The sequence below is a fragment of the Malaya genurostris genome, chromosome 2, assembly GCF_030247185.1.
Source record: "Malaya genurostris strain Urasoe2022 chromosome 2, Malgen_1.1, whole genome shotgun sequence".
Taxonomy (NCBI): Eukaryota; Metazoa; Arthropoda; class Insecta; order Diptera; family Culicidae; genus Malaya; species Malaya genurostris.
The window spans coordinates 252,206,167-252,228,811 of record NC_080571.1 but is presented as its reverse complement, the minus strand read 5'-3'; the positions used below and the strand labels follow the sequence as shown (position 1 = coordinate 252,228,811).

Here is a 22,645-nt window from a genome sequence, read left to right as displayed (position 1 = left end):
AATATTGCGTCATTTGAAAAATGAAGTAGTTGTGAATTGTAACGTTTGTAGACTTCTATCACCTGTAAAATTCATAATCTTTTCCTGTGTGTGTACACGAAAAAAAAGCTTCCTATAAGATATCAAATTGCTCCAAAGGGGATTATCTTTATATTTTTATTATTTTATATGTCATAACTTACAACTGATGAAGTTTATTGCACTACGAGTAGAGATGGGAGAATAACAAACGGAAATTTTGTGAAAAAAAACGCAAACTTTTCAATAAAAAATTACCAAACAAATTTTGGTAAAATACTATCGTTTTACTATAATAGTGGATTTTTATTATAGTATTTTCGCTCCATGACAATGCAAGACCCCATGTTTTGAAAGTTGTATAAGATAATTTGTAAACGCTGCAATGAAAAATTTACCAGACATTGATCCATACGGTTGCCATTTGCTCCATTCCATGGCGCATAACTTGTCAGGTAAAATCAGCTTCTGGTTGGAAAGGGCAGACTATCAAACAGCCTTCAAAGGGTTTGTCGCTGATGACTGCCAGGTAACGACTTCAAAGTGGAGAATGGAGATTATAAATATACTCTCTTACCCAGTGCTTGAGCGGAAAATACGTATAGAGCGAGAAGACTAGTGTTTATTGTCTGATGAACAGAGAAGATGTTAGGATATATGGTACTGGTCGTGAGGCAGCTAGGATTTCGACCATTGTTCGATGTACGCTTACCAAACCCAGTTTTGTGGTAAAGCTGTGTCTACCACAGCACAGGGTGGTAGAAATGGTAAACGCGTATGCACGGATTGTATAAAAACGCAGGTTCGAGACAAGTCTCTGAGCGTATCTTTTTCTAAAAAAAAGCTATCTTTTATGTGAGTTTCTCATTCATTCGGCTTCTCCAATATATGTTTCCACTTAAGTCATTGCAAAAGCTGACAAAAATTAAGTTTTGGTTATAAAGATGTGCATGATTGTGTTTATTATTTTTGTAAGTATTTGATTCGATGATTGTTAGAAAAACTCGCAAGTTTGCCCACTCAGTAATTATTAGGCGGTATTTTGGTTTGGTAACCAAAACTACATTGAAGTTTCCTTCGACAGGATGTCAAGAAGGAATCGCTTTATCATTTATTTCAAAGGTGTTCCATGGGCAAGAATAGATTTAGGAAATGAGCTGTTGAATCTAAAACTACAGAAAATTTCGCTTAATCATTTTTCATATTTCATCAACTCAATCAACTTGTCTTGTAGTTATCAATCTGCCTTTTTCGAATTTGAAGACGGATTCAAACAGAGATATCAAAATTAAAAACATCATATCTCGAAATGAAGATTTTCGGGGTAAGCTTCAAATGAGCGCAGTATTCCTACAGATCGCCATCTTTAGCCTGTCGTTCGGCGAAATACGGAGAATATGTTAACTTTTGGTATCTCATATTGTGTTTAAACTTCAAAAAAGTTCCTACCAACTCGAAGCTTTATTGAAATTAGAGTACCAATTTGTTGAGTACGCTAAGTCGCATTTGACCTCAACAAGCTTTGTGCATACTGTTTGATTTTGACATTTTTTTCTAGATTGTAAAAAATGGCCTTCAAAATTTTGCTTGTGTATCGCGAAAATTCATACTATTCGCCCGCATATCGTAAGTCGAAAAGGCCATCTGCTACAAGCGAAACCTCAACTTCTCCATCCAAGAAATGTCGTCTAAAATCGTGCATCGATCTAAAAATTTAGCTGGACTGTCGACTTACAGACATTTGTTAACATCACGTCAGTCGTTAGCGCAAGAAGCTGATAAAGTGTGATCACAGAGTATCGGGTGATGAAATTTTCATCAAGACTTAGAGGTTTTAAACAGCTTCCTGAGCCAGCAATCTTCTACGGTTACTAGAAGAAAGGAACCTTCATAAGACTCCATAGCTCCACCAAATAGAAATATATTTGGACAATATAGGCTATTGTCAGTGAGATGTAGTCCAAGACAACCTGGCGTATTCTGACCAGTAGTAGACTGGTTATGTGACAGAAATATCCGACAAAGTACTTAAAATATGATTAATGGGATTCGAAGAAAAGTACTAGACTGCATCAAAACCAAATCGAAATTTTTTCTGCTATTTTATCTTTAAAGTGTAATAAATAATCTTCATTTTGGGTACTAAGCATTGCTTTTTCAATAACATGGTCTGAGACAAGTCAGTTTCAGTCGATATATTGAATGATTTGTAACCGACAAAACGCTAATTTTCTATCGCTTAATTTTATCCGTGTTGCCAAAACCAATTTTAACAAGCTTATATACATTTGAAAGCTACTATTGAGCCATTGATCAAGTTCGAAGATCAAATGACTATCTCTTCTAGTTCCGGATAAGTGGTATAAGTGACGTAACCGACAAAACATCCGGTTTTTACCGCTCAATTTTCTCCGGGATGCCTCAACCGATTTCAACAAACTTAGGCTCATTTGAAAGCTGCTATTGAGCCATTGATCAAGTTTGAAGATCAAATGGTTATAGCTTCTGATCCCGGAAATAAAATAATATGAGTGACGCAACCGACAAAACGCCCGTTTTTTTGCTTTTGTCATATAGAAAGGTAATGCAATCACTTGAAAAATCGACTAGTAAAAATTGACCTGGGGGGGGCAAGTGTCATATACTATTCGACTCAGTTCGTCGAGTCTGTGTGTGGATATGTTTGTATGTATGAATGTGTATGTGTCAAATAATGTCACTTATTTTTTCAGAGAAGGCTTGACAGATTTAGGTCTTGTCGTCCCATCTGTTGCTATTGAACTTCATCCGGATTCATCTTCCGGTCCCGGAACAATGAGGTAAAGTGTGTTTAAAATTACTCACCGTTATTTAGAGCGACGAAGTGAAAAAGGAAAAAACTTCGACTTCAACTTCGACTTGAACCATCTTATTCTTCTCATAGATGACTTGAATGATTTTCACAAATTTCGGCTCAAATGAAAGGTCTTAGAGTACCATGTGTTGCTATTGAGTTTCATTCGAATCCGACTTCTAGTTCAGGAACTATAGCATAACGTTTGTTTAAAATTGCTATCCGTTGTTTGGAGCGACGAAAATAAGGAAAAATTTCTCTTAATTTGACATAATTGAAAAGTTCATGTTAGTTTAAACCCAAACAAACTTTCTAATTTTTATTCAAGTTTGAATTACAGTTTTGTGACAGAATCCTCTAGTGATATTGATGAAAATTTAAGTAATATATAAGTAAAGGCATCATTATACAACTAGGTTAATTTAAAAAATTACCTACTAGTGCAGAAAAAAACTACTTCTAAGTTAACAATAGTCGAGAAACATTCAAAAACGATCGAAAATTTTAGATTACCAGTAACCGTTCATTTAAGTTCGATGTATTGGTAGTATTTAGCAAAAGTTTGTTTAACACCATTTCGATCGAAAATTTTGCTTTCTCGTATAAAATCCTGTCGGAAAATAAGTAAAAAAAATTGAACAAATAAAAAAAGCTTACACTTTTGGTCCATTATTTCTACATCATGAGCAATAGTGCAACAAACCTCGTCAGTTTCCAGCTACAACATATGAAAACGTGTTTAATCCACCTAGCAGTGAGATGATACCTTTTTTTTATCAATCCGCATGTGTTTTTTGCATGAATATTCTTCGGTGTTTAAGTTTTCATGACATTATTTTAATGACCGTCGTTTTAAGCGACAATTTGAGATTTTAATCACTCATTACTCTGTAATGTCGAAACTGCAAATCGGATCGAATTTGAATCTAAAAGTGTGATAGTCGATTAAACATGCCATGCTTTAGAGTTTACGGTAATTTAATGTACTTCCAGAGCCGGTATTCAGGAACCAGCATAACCCAAACCGATTCGTATGGCCATATGACGGATAATTTACAACAGTTTTGAGTCCAACTTTGAAGCTTTTCGGGATTGTCATCTTCTATATCGGTTTGAATTTTAAAAATTCATCATCATGTAATTCGAGAACCGGAAGTCATTTGTATGCATGTATAAAATTAATTATTTTGTATATAAGTTTATTTTAATTTGAATTTTTGTTTCTGAAATTTGATTAGGCTTTCTAAAATTTCTAAAATCGGTATGGCCGAAGTCAGATAAATTCACCTGAGTAGCTGTATAGTTTACATTTGTTTCAAAATATTTGAAAATCAGTGAAGACATCTTTGACATCATCATAGCACGAATTAAATTTTTAGGTGCCTTCTGAATCAAAAACTGAATACCACTAAAACTGAAAAAAGTTAATTTTTTTTATCGACTATCCAAATCTGCTAACCCGATAAATCTAACTATTTTTTTGTGAAATAGACATTTTTTATACTAATCACCCTGTATCTCCAAAACCGGAAGTTGGATCTGACTGAAGAGCAAGATGTTTCATAGAATCTTGAAACTTTTCATTAGAATCTTAGATGATTCTTAGATTTCATTTTAATCTTAGATCGGGTCAGCCATCTACGAGAAGAATGAGTTACACAATTTTGATTTCGTTTTACATATCATCCTGTAGTTCCGGAACCAGAGATCGGAACCAAACATAATCCAGGAACTTTGTTTGGGAGCATACGACTTTTCGTATGAATCTGAATTTGTAGAAAAGAAATTTTCTTGAAATTGAGTGAAATTATTTGTCACACACGCATTTGCTGATCTCGACGAACTGATTCGAATGGTATATGGATGTTATGTTCTTCCGGCATTTTTTGGTGTAAGTAGTTTAAAACAATATAATTAAAAAAATCTGCCATCATCTGGGTTATACATGTCATATTCGAACGATTATGTTGCCAAAAACGAGCCGTGCTAAAATCGGTCCGAGGCTAAATGTCATGAAAAAGGATGCTGTACACAGTCTTTTTGGTACTTAGAAACAATTGTATGTAACAGTACAAAAAATCGTGTTTTCCGTTGCTCCCAAGCATTTCATTGTCATACAGCGCTCAAAACTCCTACTGCTAGAATAGGGGGAAAAGTCGTTTACACAAAAATTTCGATATCTCCGTTAAAAATGGACGGATTTTAACAATCTATGGCTTGTTGGATAGCTATTACCGTGCGGAATCTAAGTCTGAAAACATATTCTGTTTTCAAGGTCAATTGTGGCAGATACTGTCAAAAAACTAAAAATTTTGACATAAAACTTCGTATAACTCAAAAAGTAAACATCCAATATCAAAACCAAGGTTGCTGAAATTCGCCTCACGCAACTCATTAACGTTCATCGCCTGCGAACGATTCAAGAACGGAGACAGCAAAGCATGTAATGCCGGACGAGGCAAAAGCTATGCTCAATATGTGACTGCCTGAGCGACTCGCAAGAGAGAAGAGATCTTGCTTTTTCATGCTTGTTGCTATTCCGCCGTGAGCCATTCTCTACCATTTCAAGAGCAGGTATCATCAGGCACGAGTAGCGCTTACATTGAGTCAATTTTTGACTCACTGCGAGTCAAAATGCCAGCAATCATGAATGCAAGTGTACGAAAAAAATTTAAGACAAAAATTAGCGATGCGATGGAAGCAATTTTTTATTTTGCTTAGTTTAATTGTCTCGTAGATATTGCCCTGATAAAAAGTGTGCGTTGAACATCACAAATTAGCTTGGAAAACTTTAAACGTAATATCATTACTTATTATTGGAAGATGGCGAAACGATTGGGTTGGATAAAAATTAAACTGATAAATAAAACTGATAGTTCACTTCAAAACGTCGTTTAAAATCGTATACTAATGTAATGTACATTCCTACTGCAATAAAACTAATGAAACAGTTTATTCTGATTTCACCGAATACTATTCTCACGTTCGTACTCCGTGCTGTTGAAATTTTGCGGCAAGTAATGGCAGATAGATTTTAAGCTGGAGTTGAATCACCTGAGGGCAATCACTTTTGTAAAGTGAAAATTTTGCAGTTTATATGGTTTATATAAGAAATAAAATAAAAGGAATTATTTTCCACATATAACTGTAGCAACACTTTTGATTCTCTTTCGGGTTGGTTTGATATTTATTTTATTTATGATTTTGAAAATGGACTGAAATATCTACAGTGATATTTTTTTAAATCACATATGATTATGAATGATAAAGTCCAATATGCAATATAAATATGCAATGCAAATAGAGTGACAAAAATATATTCTGAATATTGATTATAGAGGCGAGTGAAATCTTTTAATTCCAGGGATGATTTATTTTCTCATGTTTTTATTATATTAAACACAATTTAACGCTTCTTCGCATAGATTTGATTTATAGAAGTAATAGGAGTGCAGGGTTTTCCACAACGTTTGAACCTACTGAGACGCCATGTAACTGCTTGCTCTGCAAAAATCAAAGCAATTAAGAAGAATGGCTAACAAAGAAATAGTCATTACTAACTAAATACTCATTCAGCATCTTTTACCATACATCTACGCAAATTATCGATTAGAATAACTGTACTGCGATCAGGAAATTAAGACTTTTAAATTGAGAATCACGGTTGTGGTTCCGGCCAACTGACACAGGATGTCGAAGCATTTTGTAAAACGCAGCATAAAATTGGAGGAATAGATGTTCCATTGAAATTTACTTTTGCATTTTTGTATCGCCTTATTAACTTAGTCCTATTTTAATGCATTCATTAAATTTTTGCATTTAATATTATCACACGGAACGACCGAAATTAGCTCTGTGCCTAATTCGTAGTACTGTTTTTGAATTAGTTGATTTTAACAACAAAATTTCCAAAATAACTATAAAATTAGTTAAAATTGAAAATTTACTTTGCTGAAAAAACTCTTATTTTTAGAGAATGTGTTTAGTTGGTGAATATCCTGGACAAAAACCAGCAATATTTCAATCCAACACAAAATTCTCATCGACAACTAATTTTGTTATTAAAATCAGAAAATTTGTTTCTATTTATCTATCACCATCATTACTGAAAGAGAGCACAAAGAAAACAAAACTGAAATGGGTATTATTAACAAGTTTATTAGCCAAAAACTCATGAGAAGTGTCAAAGCAAAACAATCCATTAAAAAGCTAAAAAGGACAGTCTTATTGAAACTGCTTGAAAATTGTTTTGATGTTTTTCGCATGTGTTCGATATATCTTTATTTAAATTTCTAAACCGATATGTAAAAATGTCGTAAACTGTTAGTGGAAATCGTATTTATTCAGAATTTGTGCGCACTTGAAGCGATTGTGCGTAATAATGTTTTTACGCGGAACAGTGAAGTGAATTTCGAATATTTCACTCTAATTGTGATGAAGTTTTTTTGTATCTTCAAACCTTCCGAGCTGCGCCGTCCGGTGTACTACTTGTATTCGGTTTTTGTTTTCCGAGTGCTCAAAGTTTCCAGTGAGAATGAAGAAAATAGTGATTTAGAAGAAAAAAATTCAAAAAGATGTTTATGTTTCGTTTATATCTTTTTCTCCAATACAACATCGTATTTATACCTGCCAATATAGAAAAGACAACCGCGTCTGAAATTTTTTCGGCAGTAGTGTGCCATCTAGTGGCTAGTAGTCGTTACGGTGTTACCGTTTCGGTGACAGGGCGCCATATAGCTGCAGATTGCAGAAGCCAATTCAACTATTCATATTGGTTGAAAACAACATTTTATTTCTTTAATTCAACTAAAAAATTAGTTGAATGGAAATGAAATGTGCCTTAGCTAAGAAATGACAGCACGTTTAATTTGTGAATTCAACTAAAAAAATAGTCATTTCAACAAATATTTTATTATTATTAAGGGAATGAGAATAAAAATCTAAATCAGCAAAAGTAAGATTTTTTTAGTTGTCTCAAAAAATAACTAACTAAAATCAGCAAATCAACTAAATTTTTCGCGAAAATGCTGATTTCGGTCGTTCCGTGCATTTTTGGAGTTTCACAAAACTATTGCCTCGTAAGTTTTTCTTCCAAAAGCAAACAGCAAAATAATAACGTAATGTGATATCAGTTGAGAAATTGATGAGCTGAAATCAAATTAAGATTACAATCTGATATTGCTGTCAAAAATGTATTGAAAATAAAATGTTCTACAATTGACTCCCGAAGTGATCGGTTTAGCTTTTTTTTTTAAAAAGAACATCCGCTAGAAGAAATTGTAAATTCAATTTCATAACATTTTACAATATTCATAATACAGAGGAAACGATTTCAATTTGAAAAATAACACAATCCGCGTGGTTTATCGATTTGTCAGATAGTGCGATTTAGAATTTTTGTTACTCATATCACACATTCAATTTTGAAACTACTCATTGTATTATTTACCTTAAAACTGTGTTGAGCAAAAAAATTTTTACGTGAATACTTCAAGGATCACATACAAAGAGTCCAAATGAAATATAATTCTGTTATCACATAATCAGGAGATAGTAGGAGAATATAGGATCAAGAAAAAAAAATATGCATTTAATTCCACTTTATTTAACGTCACTAATGTCACGAGACAGATAATTTTGTTGTGTTTGATTGTATGATACTTGATTTTTAGATATTTATTTCGTTATTGGAAACTGCGGAAGGTCTTCATTGCACGATTATCCATGGCACAGTTTCCAACAAGTAACTGTAGAGAGTTTGTTTGTTTTTGATAATAATAGAAATATCATTCTTCAGTAAAATCTTATGTTGGCCTCCAAATTAGTGCCTTATACAAAATTATAGAAGTTCTATTTCGGTTTTAGTTTCTATTATATTGTAGCTCTAACGCCCTGTATATTGAATGTGACGGAATTATTTGGTGTTTATGGTTCTTCTACTATTTGTACGAACTGATAGTGTTTATCATCAAAGTTGGTCTCAACTTTTTTGGTAGTTGACTTGGTTCGACACAACTTGTCTCGAAGTCAATACAAATACTATTAGTTTATTATGAATGATTAACATGAAATTAAAAGCAATCATCACATATGTTTATAATTATTAAGGAAACGATCGTCGAATGGCTTTGTAATCGGTATATAAATAGTTTCACGATCACGAGAAACAATAATAATTGACAAAAACTTGGGACTATTACTTCTCAGGTATAATAAACAACCCTACATTCGACCGAATGAAAAATACCAATTTGGCATTTCGAATGAGGTATAATTTGTTTGGAAAAGTCGAACTCGATCGAAACACAAAATGAATTTATTATAGAACTACGGAATAGGAGTGAAAGTTACATATTTACGACACACACAAACGCTCCATTAATAACCCTTTACAGTTTGATGATTAATCAATAACATATTCTGGCATGTATCAAAGTTGTCCCTAACGCTACAAATCACGATTGAAGTATAGCAAACACCGAAGAAATGTGCAGTGAAGACAATTAAAAAAGATTCGACATCTTTCTTATAAGCTTTATACAGGAATAAAATTTTATCCTGGGCGGTCATTCAGTTGTACCGCCATACGTCGCAGAGAACGAATCACCGTGAGTAGAAAATTCGACTCAACGCGAGTCATCATCACCACCGAATAGCTTTCTACCTAAATGCTTCGAAACGAACTCACTGTGAGTCAACAGAGTGCATATAAGATGCTTGCTTGCTTTGCCAAGCGGTTCAATTCTCTGAGTGGAAGGAAAGAATGAATAAAGCAGACACGGAATATATACAAACTGCTCGCCGCACGGGTAGAGCATCGCCGATGAAGAGAATAGTTCAAGAGTAATGTCTCATTGATAGGATCAGCAACCTTGATCAAAACCATTCAATAGCGTTTTGGGTGACGGGGAGACCTTTCATTTGTGACTAGTTTGATCCAAATCGGTCCAGCCATCTCTGAGATCTCGACCTCTTAGTTGACAACACACATACAGACACACACACATACACACACACATACACGGACATTTGCTCAGTTCGTCGAGCCGAATCGATTGGTATATGTCATTCGGCCCTCCGGGCCTCGGAAAAATTTTCTAAAGTTTGAGCGAATTCTATACCTATTTTATATATATATATATATATATATATATATATATATATATATATATATATATATATATATATATATATATATATATATATATATATATATATATATATAAAGGTGGTCGTCAAATGGTGAGATAACTAAGTCCTTACAAGTTCCTATCTCATGCCTCCCCGTGTGTCTATGATGACATTTAGTCAATAGAACGGCGTCGACTGGGTGCTATCGCCTTCTGCGTTAGTAGCAGAATGAGAGGGTGCGAATTGACTCATAAGTTAAAGCCCATCCTAAAGTGCAATGTTTATCATCGTATATATATATATATATATATATATATATATATATATATATATATATATATATATATATATATAAAAATGCAGAGATCATTCTTTGTAATCGCATCACGTAAGAACGGATGGACGGATTGAGATGCTTTTTTTTTCGTTTGATCAGTTTTTACCCCCACCGGGTTCGTACATCAAAAAAGTTAGGAAAACTTACCGGAAAAGTGGGAAAAACCAATAAAGTTATTTTGTATGGACAATGGAATTTTCCACTGAAAAAGTCGCCAATGATTGCTAGATCTACAATTGATGTTTGGCGCGCAAGGAGATGCTCAGTATTTCGCCGTTGAAGAAAAGAATACTAAAGGGTGATTTTTTAAGAGCTTGAGAACTTTTTTAAACAATAAAACGCATAAAATTTGCAAAATCTCATCGGTTCTTTATTTTAAACGTTAGATTGGTACATGACATTTACTTTTTGAAGATAATTTCATTTAAATGTTGACCGCGGCTGCGTCTTAGGTGGTCCATTCGGAAAGTCCAATTTTGGGCAACTTTTTCGAGCATTTCGGCCGGAATAGCCCGAATTTCTTCGGAAATGTTGTCTTCCAAAGCTGGAATAGTTACTGGCTTATTTCTGTAGACTTTAGACTTGACGTAGCCCCACAAAAAATAGTCTAAAGGCGTCAAATCGCATGATCTTGGTGGCCAACTTACCGGTCCATTTCTTGAGATGAATTGTTCTCCGAAGTTTTCCCTCAAAATGGCAATAGAATCGCGAGCTGTGTGGCATGTAGCGCCATCTTGTTGAAACCACATGTCAACCAAGTTCAGTTCTTCCATTTTTGGCAACAAAAAGTTTGTTAGCATCGAACGATAGCGATCGCCATTCACTGTAACGTTGCGTCCAACAGCATCTTTGAAAAAATACGGTCCAATGATTCCACCAGCGTACAAACCACACCAAACAGTGCATTTTTCGGGATGCATGGGCAGTTCTTGAACGGCTTCTGGTTGCTCTTCACTCCAAATGCGGCAATTTTGCTTATTTACGTAGCCATTCAACCAGAAATGAGCCTCATCGCTGAACAAAATTTGTCGATAAAAAAGCGGATTTTCCGAATGGACCACCTAAGACGCAGCCGCGGTCAACATTTAAATGAAATTATCTTCAAAAAGTAAATGTCATGTACCAATCTAACGTTTAAAATAAAGAACCGATGAGATTTTGCAAATTTTATGCGTTTTATTGTTTAAAAAAGTTCTCAAGCTCTTAAAAAATCACCCTTTATTATAGTCTTACATGTTTTTTTTTGTCTTTTATGTTATTATATAATATGTTGTATGGTATTATATTGCATTGCATTATATCATATTATATTGTATTATATTTTATTATAGGGTTTATTATGAGTAGTACTACAATCCTCTGCGCAAAATATAAATTTGTTTTCCTTATAAGTTAAGATTTTTAAAGTAATTTTTTAACTAAATATCAAGGTCGTCACAAGGTGAGCTTGGTCCTCACTGGTTCCTGTTTCATGCCTACACGTGTGTCTGTGGTGACAATTGGTCGATGGAATGCGTTGATGGCAGAATGAGAGGATGAGAAATGACATATAAATTCAAATAATATAACATCATAGCATATCGCAACATATCATTTTATTCATTGTATTATTTATTATATAATTCATTGTACTATATTACATTGTTTTTTATTATCATTTTCATTTTTATATTTATTGTTATTATTATTAATTTGTCATTAATAATAATAACATATATTATTTTCATAAATGTGGATATTATTATTGTTATTAGAAGAGAAATATTCTACTTCCTGCAGTATTGCGAAGATAGAAGAGCATAACTGACACTCTACATTAACTGTTATTTTATATATTGTTTTATAATATACTATATTATATTGTATGACATTGTATTATATTATATTATATTATGTTATATTATATTATTTTGTAATCTATTATATCATTTTATGTTACATTAATTTCATTACACTATGTTTCATTGTATTTATCAATATAAAACATTTTGCACGGGGGCGTAAAGGGGAGGAAGCACCAGGGCACTGGACGGATTGATGACTGGACGAGGGATTGTGGATAGCCAGTCCAAGTCACTTGAAGGAAACTTGTTTCCTTCTGAAGGTTTGACATGAGTTTGACGCGCCCTTCTCAAACAAACCATCAGGCGGGTTCAAGCATGTATAGCGATATGCTTCATCCATGCACTGGATATTATGGTTGGAAGAGCATCTTTGTTCCCGATGAATACGAGTAAGTGACTCTACTTAGATACCCGCCCAACCCTTTTTGTTCGCTTTTCGGTAACAGCTGTAGTAAGAAGGTGAATGGATGAGTCATATCGGAGCTACTGTACTACATACCCGCATCCACTGGCAAGTCCTTGAACTGATGGTGGCTTCACTTCACATCACATCACATCACATACATATATATATATATATATATATATATATATATATATATATATATATATATATATATATATATATATATATATATATATATATATATATATATATATATATATATAAAGGTAAAAAACAATTACCTTTTTTGAAAAATTTTTTTTTCATAGATTTATTTTCAAAACAAAACAAACAAACTACTGCTTTGACTTAGGCCCATCTAAAAAGTAAGAATAGGGTAAAAATGACAAATTATTGATGCAAATTTTTCTTTTTTGGTTAGAAAGAGTATTATGTAAAATGGGAGACAAAAAGAAAACTAAATTGACATTCGATTTCATATGCAACTATTCTAAAGTACATGATCGAATGTGGATAAAGTTGACTTTTTCAACCTATTGTGGGACCGCAAATCACAAGTATCAACTATATACGCTCAGTGCGATATAAAATCATGTTCCAATCGGCATTGGCTTAAATCCGCTTACACTAAACTGTATGAAAGAACTGTGTGCTTAAGACGCATTACTGCATCTGCAATACCAAAGACACTCCTCCCTGAATGTGATGATTAATATACCTAATGTAATTGTGATGAGGTCGAACTCAACGTTCAGTTCGTTCAGTTTTTTTTCCGTGGTGGATAGCGTTGAGAGAAGCATTCCACTGTAATGTTCGCATTCGTGCACATACCAATTCATGCAATCGCTAGGGATTATAATAAGCTCTCGACTAACAAACAGTGGAACTACTCGAGGCAAGTCAAGAGTACGCATCAGTTCAAGCGGCGACTTTCTGTCGTGAGAGTAAAATGGTGCCGGCGGATATGTCAGCTGTGGTAAGAGCGCTATAAATTGCAATTTCTTTGAATGTCAAGTGTACCTACCACTTTTATTTTCTTCTACTGCATAAGCTCGAAGAGGCTGTTGTTCGAACGAGACCGAACAACAGCCAGGCACATGCTCGACAGGGCAAAGCTCAATTTGCACTAAGTTTGAAAGTCAACCGCACTCAAGAGATTATGGAAATCACATATGTATTTCCCTTGCGGAGAAAAATTACGGTGTGCTACTTGCCAGGCGGAGCTAAGTTGTGTTTTAAATACAGTATTTTAAATTACATATCGCTAAAGGAAAGCCACCCTTCGGTCAGCGATTCATTTCAGATGAAATTGGTTGGTTTAAAGTTAACATATACTCAAGATGTTTCGGGATGAATATTATTTGGAATGATTTGCAACGTTTTTCAAAGGGTTATTTGGCTTGCCTAAAGTTGAATATAAATTTGCTGAACATGGGATTAGTTTTTCAATTGCACTGAATTGAGTCACTGTCAGGTATTCTTAACCTGATTTATTATCTTCATCGTGTAATTAAAAAGCTGTTTAATTCTCGTTGCAAAAACGTGTTGGTTGTCTCATGCCTACTGTAGGAAGATCGATTTTGCTAACGTACCGCAAAAATCCGAGCTACTCGCACGTCAAACTGACGAATTTGGCCAAATCAACTATCATCTACGTGAAGAAAGTGATCAAACGTTACGTTGGCTACCAGGAAGACTGAATCGGGGAGAAAATGCAAAGATGGAGGCCACCATCATGTCGAAAAGAGTAACCAGTGATTCAAGTGGAACCTCAATCTTTTTGTCCCAGACGTCCCAACAAAACTGCTAGTGTTATCTACTACTGTGCAGCGAGTTAAAATTAGCGCCGAATTATCGACTCATAAAAAGATAAAGCAAAGTCTAGATATTTGCATTTTTTGTGATATTTTACCATTTTGTTTCAAGGGACTTCGCAATCAGTGCATGACTAACTAGTGTTACGATCCCATTAACACTAGGTCGGGACTCGAACACGCGAACTGACTTGTACGACAAGTTCCCGATTTGTATGGAGGGGCCAATATTTTTGGGTCATCTCTAATTTCGTAAAACGGTAGTGCTCAAAAGTTGAAGCACCTCAAAAACAGTCCCTATGCAAAATTTGAGCTGAGTCGGATATGGGTAAGTGGTGTATGAAAGGTGAGATAACAATAGATCTCGACGTTTCAGGCAATTTTAATGTTCGATTTCCGAAATCTCAAAATTTTTCTTTGAAACTTTGCAATGATGTTTTCAGATGATATATCTTTCGACTAAGGAAATAAATAGAGAATAGATTTATACAAAAGGAATTGATACCATCTCGCTAATACTGGAGTCTATTTGATGTAGTCATTGCATTTAAGTGGGGCTGATCGAAGGAACGATAATTTCGGAACCCGATTTGCTCGGTTTAGCTAAAGTCTACTTCGGTTTTGGAATCATTTTATCTGTGTGCAAAAAAAAAATTAATTTGCCCAATGAGCCAGTTTTTAATGCGAGATCTACTCTGCAAACAGCGATTGGTTCACCGTTTTTAATGTAACTTCACGTTCCGAAAACCTATTCCATATCCACCTAGAGGTGTGGTACAGGCTTTTTCTTTCATCGACACAGTCTCAATAGAAAATTTTTTACTTTTTTATTGAGAAAATTTCTGACGCTGGTTTGGGTTTATTTTTGAGACCAATTTATTCCAATGATCCAGAGTTTGTGTCACCATTATCAGTAATATTTCTCATACCAAATGTATCATCAATGATACATTTGAACATGATCATAAGTCACCATCTGAAGTTATTGTACTGATAGAAAAACATTTTTGTCGATTACGTCACTTATACGATTATATCTCCGAAACTTGAAATGTCAGCCATATGATCTTCGAAATCGACCCACAACCCAATTTTATTCTCGAACGAGCCTAAAATTATTTATATCGGTTATTCTATATAACACATGGATCAATAAGTCCCGAGACTAAAGCAGAGATGGCGCTCGTAGTAAACCAGTAACCACGTCTTTCTAGAGTACTAACCTTTTCTTGAAACGGGTCAAAATTTTAAGTCGATCCGACCAGAAACAGCTGAGTTATCGAGGTTGGAGTAAAGTCGTTTTGTAGTTTGTTTAAAACAATGAAAAAAACCGAGTTTCGTGTTTTGATAAAACATTGTTTTTTAATGGGTAAAAACACCGTGCAAGCGAAACAATGGATTGAAAAATGTTATCCGGACTCTTGTCCATCGAAAGCAACGATTTTTTAAGTGGTTCGCCGAGTTTAAACGTGGTCGGGCCGACACAAATGACGCGGCACGCTCGGGTAGACCTGTGGAAGCCGTTACACCGGAAAATGTGAGTGAAGTGACAAAAATTATAATGAAAGATCGTAAAGTGAAGCTCCGTGAGATTGCTGAGATGACACAGATATCATATGGAAGTGTATTTACTATCCTTCATGAAAAATTGAGCATGAAAAAGGTTTTTTCCAAGTGGGTGCCGCGATTGCTTTCGATGAAACAAAAACAGCAATGAACAAAACAATGAAAACAATGGCGAAATTGAACGAATTGGGCTTTGATCTGCTTCCCTATCCCTATACTCGCCAGATTTAGCCCCCAGTGACTACTGGCTCTTTGCTGATCTTAAAAAAATGCTCCAGGCTAAAAGATTTGGCTCAAATGAGGAGGTCATCGCTGAAACTGAAGCTTATTTTGAAGCGAAAGATAAATTTTTTTTATAAACATGGTATTGAAAAATTGGAAAAACGCTAGAACCATTGTATCACCCTAAAAGGTGATTATGTTGATGAATAAAAAAAATGTTGCAAAAAAAATGTTGTTTCCATTGTTAGTCTCGGGACTTATTGATCCATGTGTTACACTGAAGTCTTTGTTTATGCGAATTTACGTACCGCAAAAAAACCGCATAACTCTGAAAATTCGCATGAAAAAACCGCATAACTCTGAAACTTCGCATAACTCTGAAACTTCGCATAAAAAAAGACCGCAGAAGGGAAACCGAATAACTATGAAAATTCGCATAAAAAAACCGCATAACTCTGAAACTTCGCATAAAAAAAACGCATAACTCTGAAAATTCGCATAAAAAAACTCCCGTAAAAAAACGCATAAAAAAAGACTTCAGTGTACAAAAAATTTAGTGGTAATGAGTTTTGACGTTTACGTCACTTATGCCATTTCCGAAAAAATTGAGCGGTAATGGATAAAGTGCGTTTTTTCGGTTACGTCACTTGTACCATTATATATCCGTAATCAGAAATGGCAATCATTTCATGTTCAAACCTGATCAACGAGTCAATAGTAGCTTTTAAAGTGTCTGAGTTTGTTAAATTCATCGATATCTGGAAAATATGGGCTGTAAAAAACAACACTTTTTGTCGGTTACGTCACTTGTGCTGACATTCCTGATCTTGTCGAGCTGAGACGAAATGAATTATGGATCTCCGAGGCTCCGTTTGAAAGCCGACTTTTCCAAAGCAATTCTAGTACCTAGAAAATTCTAGTACCTAGAAAATTCTAGTACCTAGAAAATTCTAGTACCTTTCTATTCTAGTACCTTTCTATAGAGAAAGGCACAAACAATGCTGTTTTGGCGATTGCAAGTGCTTATGAATCCTATCGACTACTTGTTGAAACTAATGGGGAAAATGTTCTATCGGTCGCGACTTGTTAACTTCGGTTTAAATTAGTTCATTTCAAAGAACCGTTCAGTGATGCAGAGTTCTATTGAAATAACTAGTTTTCTAGAGCTGTTCGTTCGTTCTCTTCATAGTTTATTTGTTTGTTCAAAAACCAAACGAGAACTTAGTTTTGTTAGGTTAAGCAAGCAAAAAAATAAGGTCGTAAGAATTAGAACTGAGGTTTCGTGATGAAGCTTTCTTATTAGAGAACTACCGTTCTCGAAAAAAGGTTAAGCGAGCAAAAAGAAAAAAGGTCCCACGACTTTGAACTGAGAAAATACCGATTCATTCTTTCAAAAGAACTAGTTTTTTCAACCGTTCGCGAACGAATTGCCCATCTCTAGTTTAAATGATTTAAAAGTGGGGATTTCAATGGGAAAGACAAAGAACGCACAGATCAACTCAAAAAATTGAAGATGTCGAATTTCAAGGCTTGATGAACGGAGACAAGATCCAAACTCAAACTCAAAACTGAACGTTAGTCGTCAAGACATTTCTGATCATCTACAGGTCATGAGAAAGATTCAAAAGGTGCGGAAATGTGTTCTTCATGAACTTAATGACAAACAGCAGAGAAAGCAAAAAACGGTGAGTGAAATATTGCTTTTTCCGCTTCAAACAAAGAGTTTTTTTGCAGCGGATTATGACAAAAGATGAGAAAAGGATTAAATATTTGAAATAGGAAAAAACGCACTAATGGCATTCATTTGTATAATAGATTTTAGCACGTAATTTTCACTTGCCGCTTTCATAAGGCTAGCGAGAGCGACTGTAAGAATATAAGCGTGCCAATATTTTGGAGTCATCCCTCATTTCGTAAAGCGGTAGTACTCACAAATTTAAGCAAAATTTGAGGTCAATCGGATATGGGTAAGTAGTGTCGCCGTGTGGTTAAAGTTTGAAAATTTTCAATCTTGAAAAATCACCAAAGTGTGAGTGGGGTAAAAGAAAAATTCCCGAACTCAAAACTTTTTTCGATGCCAAAAGATTTAGAATTGCATGACACGTCGAGATTTGGGTCAACCCGAAAAAAATTTTTTTGTGAAGATCGACTTTCTGAAACTTAGAGAAAGTTTGACATATCCAAAATCGAAAAAAAATTGTTTGATGCCAAAAGTCTAAGAATTACATGCAACGTCAAGATCTCGAAATTTTTTTTTTGATCTCGACTTAGAACTTTTTAGATTTCCGAAATAGAATTTTGTTTTGCTGTCGAATGTCTCAAAATCGCATGGATTTTTTTAAGAGATAACACCAGGAGTGGAATACTGTATCTCGAATCGACCATGTTTTGTATTATATTGTTTTGTATTTTGAAACCAAAACAATCGAGCTTGTAAACGACTGAACTCGATAAGAAATGGTCGAAAGCTTTATTGATATCGAATTTGATATGTTTAAAAATCGTATTAATTGAAAGCTGCATGGTATTTCTTTTGTATAACGAAAGTAAGTCGAAACTAAATTATGTCCAGTAACTGTAGTTTGTAATAAAACATTCGGCAAAAGCAAAGTCTTGGTATTACATTCCTTTCGTGGATTTTGGCCTTTCTGTTTCAATAGACTTCGCAGCCGATTCAAAGCGTACAGAATCATAGCATGGCTAGTACTATGGTTCCTACTGACACTAAGAATCCTTCCAGATCGGGGCTCAAACATACGACAGCTGGCTTGTAAGACCAGCGTCCTATGCATTGAACCGCCAACTCGGGCCAATATTCGGCAAAGGTGGACGGAAAACGTTACTCAAACGAATTGTGGTAAAAAGTGAAAGAAAATGGGAGATATTGAAAAAGATTTCCTTACGCGGAGTAAAAGAGTTGATTGATTCAACAATTTTGTTTTGTTTGAGATACATTTGATGTTTGGCTTGATAAACCATTATTTTTACGTTTCGTCTTTGACTCATCAGTGCAGAGCAGTTCAAATTGAACTGCTTAGTGCTTAACTCGGCAGTTCAATTTGAACCGCTAAGCAGACGTAAAGTTTCTGCTACTTACAGAACACTTTTTGTTTTGCAACGAAGTGCAATGTCTTTTCTGACGTGCCGAACGAAAACGTGTTTTCGACTATTTCTGGCCGATGCAGGTATGGTCATTTAGGGGTTAGCCAAATTTTGTGCTAGGGCATATAACCGTTTTCATTATTTTTACGTTTCGTCTTGATGAGTCAACGACGAAACGTAAAAATAATGAAAACGGTTATGTGCCCTAGCACAAAATTTGGCTAACCCCTTGATAAATCAGAAAATTTAATTTAGATTAATTAAATTGAATCTAAATCACTTTAATTGTTTTGTTATGTTTCGCGGTGCGTTTGATTAATAAGTTTTTAAGGTTTGGACTTAGAGAATAATTGATAAATCATGGACAAATCATAAATATGATCAGTCAGCTTGCAAATGTCGTATCATCCAAATAAAATATTTATGTATCCAAACAATATCAAAATTTATCCAAAATTTTGAAATATATTGGGAAGTTTTTTTTATATATACGCCTTATAACAATACGTCCCGGGTTGGCGGTTCAGTGCATAGGACGCTGGTCTTACAAGCCAGTTGTCGTATGTTCGAGCCCCGACCTGGAAGGGTTCTTAGTGTCAGTAGGATCCATAGTACTAGCCATGCAATGATTCTGTACACTAAGAATCGGCTGCGAAGTCTGTTGAAACAGAAAGGCCAAATTCCACAAAAGGAATGTAATGCCAAGACTTTGCTTTTATAACAATACGTGAATAATGCTATGAACTAACATAACTTTTTCAATTTGTGAACAGTTATGCCAAGCTGATAAGAATTATTCTTTATTTTCCGTCGTCGCACTAAATGATTGAACACACATTAAACAGAAACCTTTGAGACTATAGGCTCAAATATCTAAGTTTGTGGAAATCGTTCAAATCATCTCTGAGAAAATTGAGTGAGTCTCGTTTTAGAGTTTTTGAGCACTATTTCCGGTACTTCTGAAATCGTAAGTAACTAATTTAGCCTAAAAATTGATTCAGTTTGAGCCAAATCTAGAAGAATCTTATCCTTTTTTGCATCGTCGCTCTGAATGACGATGTGCAGTTTTAAACAAACTTTACCCTATGAAAGCATGATGAAATTTCATAGGAAAATATGGGACTATGATTTTTTTTATTTTATGAGTAACATTATTTGACACATACTCACATACATACCCACAGACATTGCTCAGCTCGATGAACTGTGTCGAATGATATAGAACAATTAGCTCTCGGGGACAATTTTCACTGATTAATTTTTCATGTGATTGTATAAATTTATAAGATTTCATGTATTGTATAAATTTATAAGATTTTGTAAGAAGTAGGTACAAATTGCATAAAAGATTTACAAATTTGCATATTTTTCACCTGAAAATATAGATTTAAACGTGGCAACTCTGCACGCTATACTAAATTGAGCAAAGCACGCTGCGAACGGCGCACGTACCAACGCGTATCAGTTTTGCATCGTCAATTTGAATGACGATTCGAATGTTTTGATACTCATCGCTATATAATTTCGGAACCGGAAGTCGGATCTGTATCAAATTGCACAATATATTTTAAGATAATGAGAGCTTTAATTTGAATCATGATTGCTGAGAAATCGAAGTGAGTTCCGTTTTTGGAGCTTTTCTTCACTATTATCGGTGCTTTCGGAAGCGGAAACCGGGTTCTAGTAGTCCCAGAGTAGTTTTATATATTCACTAACTAACAAGAACTGCCAACTAGATGAATTTAGCAGTAAGCTTTATAAAAATGTGCAAACGAAATTGAAAATTTTCCCTAATCGCACTGTAATACCGGAACCGGAAGTCGGACCTTTTGTTTGCTTCTTCGATTCGGTTCAATAGTGATCTATGGGACCATACGACCTTTTATTTGAATCTGAGTTTATGAAAATCGGTTCAGCCATCTATGAGAAAATCGAGTGTCATTATTTATCACAGACACACATACACAGATATACATACACACATATTTGAATATTTGTGGTCGTTTTTCCCTGAAGATGAAGGGATATTCCTTCGATATGTCGGCTTTTAACGCAAAATAAATATTTTGTAAAGCAACACTTGATCAAAAAGCCATTTTTCAATAAATTACATCCAAGTGGTCGTACCGTCTTCACAATCCAAAGAATAATTGACAGTTTCATTATTTTCATGATTGCATTGTATATGGGTTTGTTTACCTTTATATGACAATTCGAACCGCGTCCGTCGAAATCTATTAGGATGTCGATCACGTGGTCGAAAGCGATACGTAATGCCACAGGTCAGTCGAATTGACTTCACAAAAATAAACATTTCGAGACACTCGATTCGAGATGCATAATGTTAGCTCAGATCTCCACGTTTCATGCAATTCTAAGAAATTTAGCATCTAAAAAAATATCGATTTCGGAATTCTCATGTATCACCCGCCCTATGGTGATTTTTCAAGATCTAAAATTTTCAAACTGGACTAAAATATTGGCACGCTAATGAATATAGATAAACCATTTCCCTGTCAAGCACATATGTGCTTTCGTTGTTCAATCTAAACACGAACGCTGTCTGTGATTTTATGATTCGCAGTTCAAATCCCAGTCGTTGTTAATATTTTTTGTACTTTGTTTCGTTGATTTTCTAATCATATAATTCTACAGGTTTCTTTATAACTGTGTATGTCAACTAGTTTGAATAGAGTATCTTGAAACTATTACTTACAATTAACATGTATACCCATTCAAAAAATCCCGTATTATTAAGTGACACACCTGGTACTTCTGACATAACATTGAATTTGAATACGGAATATACCGATCTTGAATAAAGCAGTCTCAATCATTCCTGTTTTAATCGCTAGGGGCTTACTAGCGACAAATAAGCAAAAGGAGAAAGCCTCAGGTGATTCAATTATGCGACATAATAACATGTTGACATGTTGATTGATAGGAAAAGTTGGAATTAGTCACTCCCCAGTGCACTACCGAGAAGCTGTTTCGGAGACGAGATGTGAACATTACTTTGAATAGGTAGTGGAGGTGAAATTTTGATGAGCGTTTCGAGAAAAATCTTAAAGCGTTCAGTTTAAAATTTGCAAAGGGTAAATGAGTTGAGAGTTGTCATGAGATGCGCCTGAATTGTCATCACTGTTTGCGCATGGTACATTTGAAAGAAACAGTAAACATCCGCTACCGTAGCTTCACAACACGATTTCGGATACGAAATTGTCCTTCTACGAACGGAAACCAACAATTGGATTAGACACATTATCAGTATGCTCTCTTCCTGTTGCCCGGGGCCGGAAAATGCCGGCGGTACTGCTGGAAACCATCCTACAAAATCTACCAGCGAAAAATGAAAAATGAAACATAAGAATA

At 34.8% G+C, this 22,645-nt stretch overlaps 1 protein-coding gene across 11 annotated transcripts in view; it reads right to left on the bottom strand.

Moving 5' to 3' along the window:
* The window catches only part of LOC131429493 (tyrosine-protein phosphatase Lar), a 415,517-nt gene that overhangs the window by 238,011 nt on the left and 154,861 nt on the right, over positions 1–22,645 (bottom strand). The gene's annotated exons all lie outside the window — the stretch shown is intronic.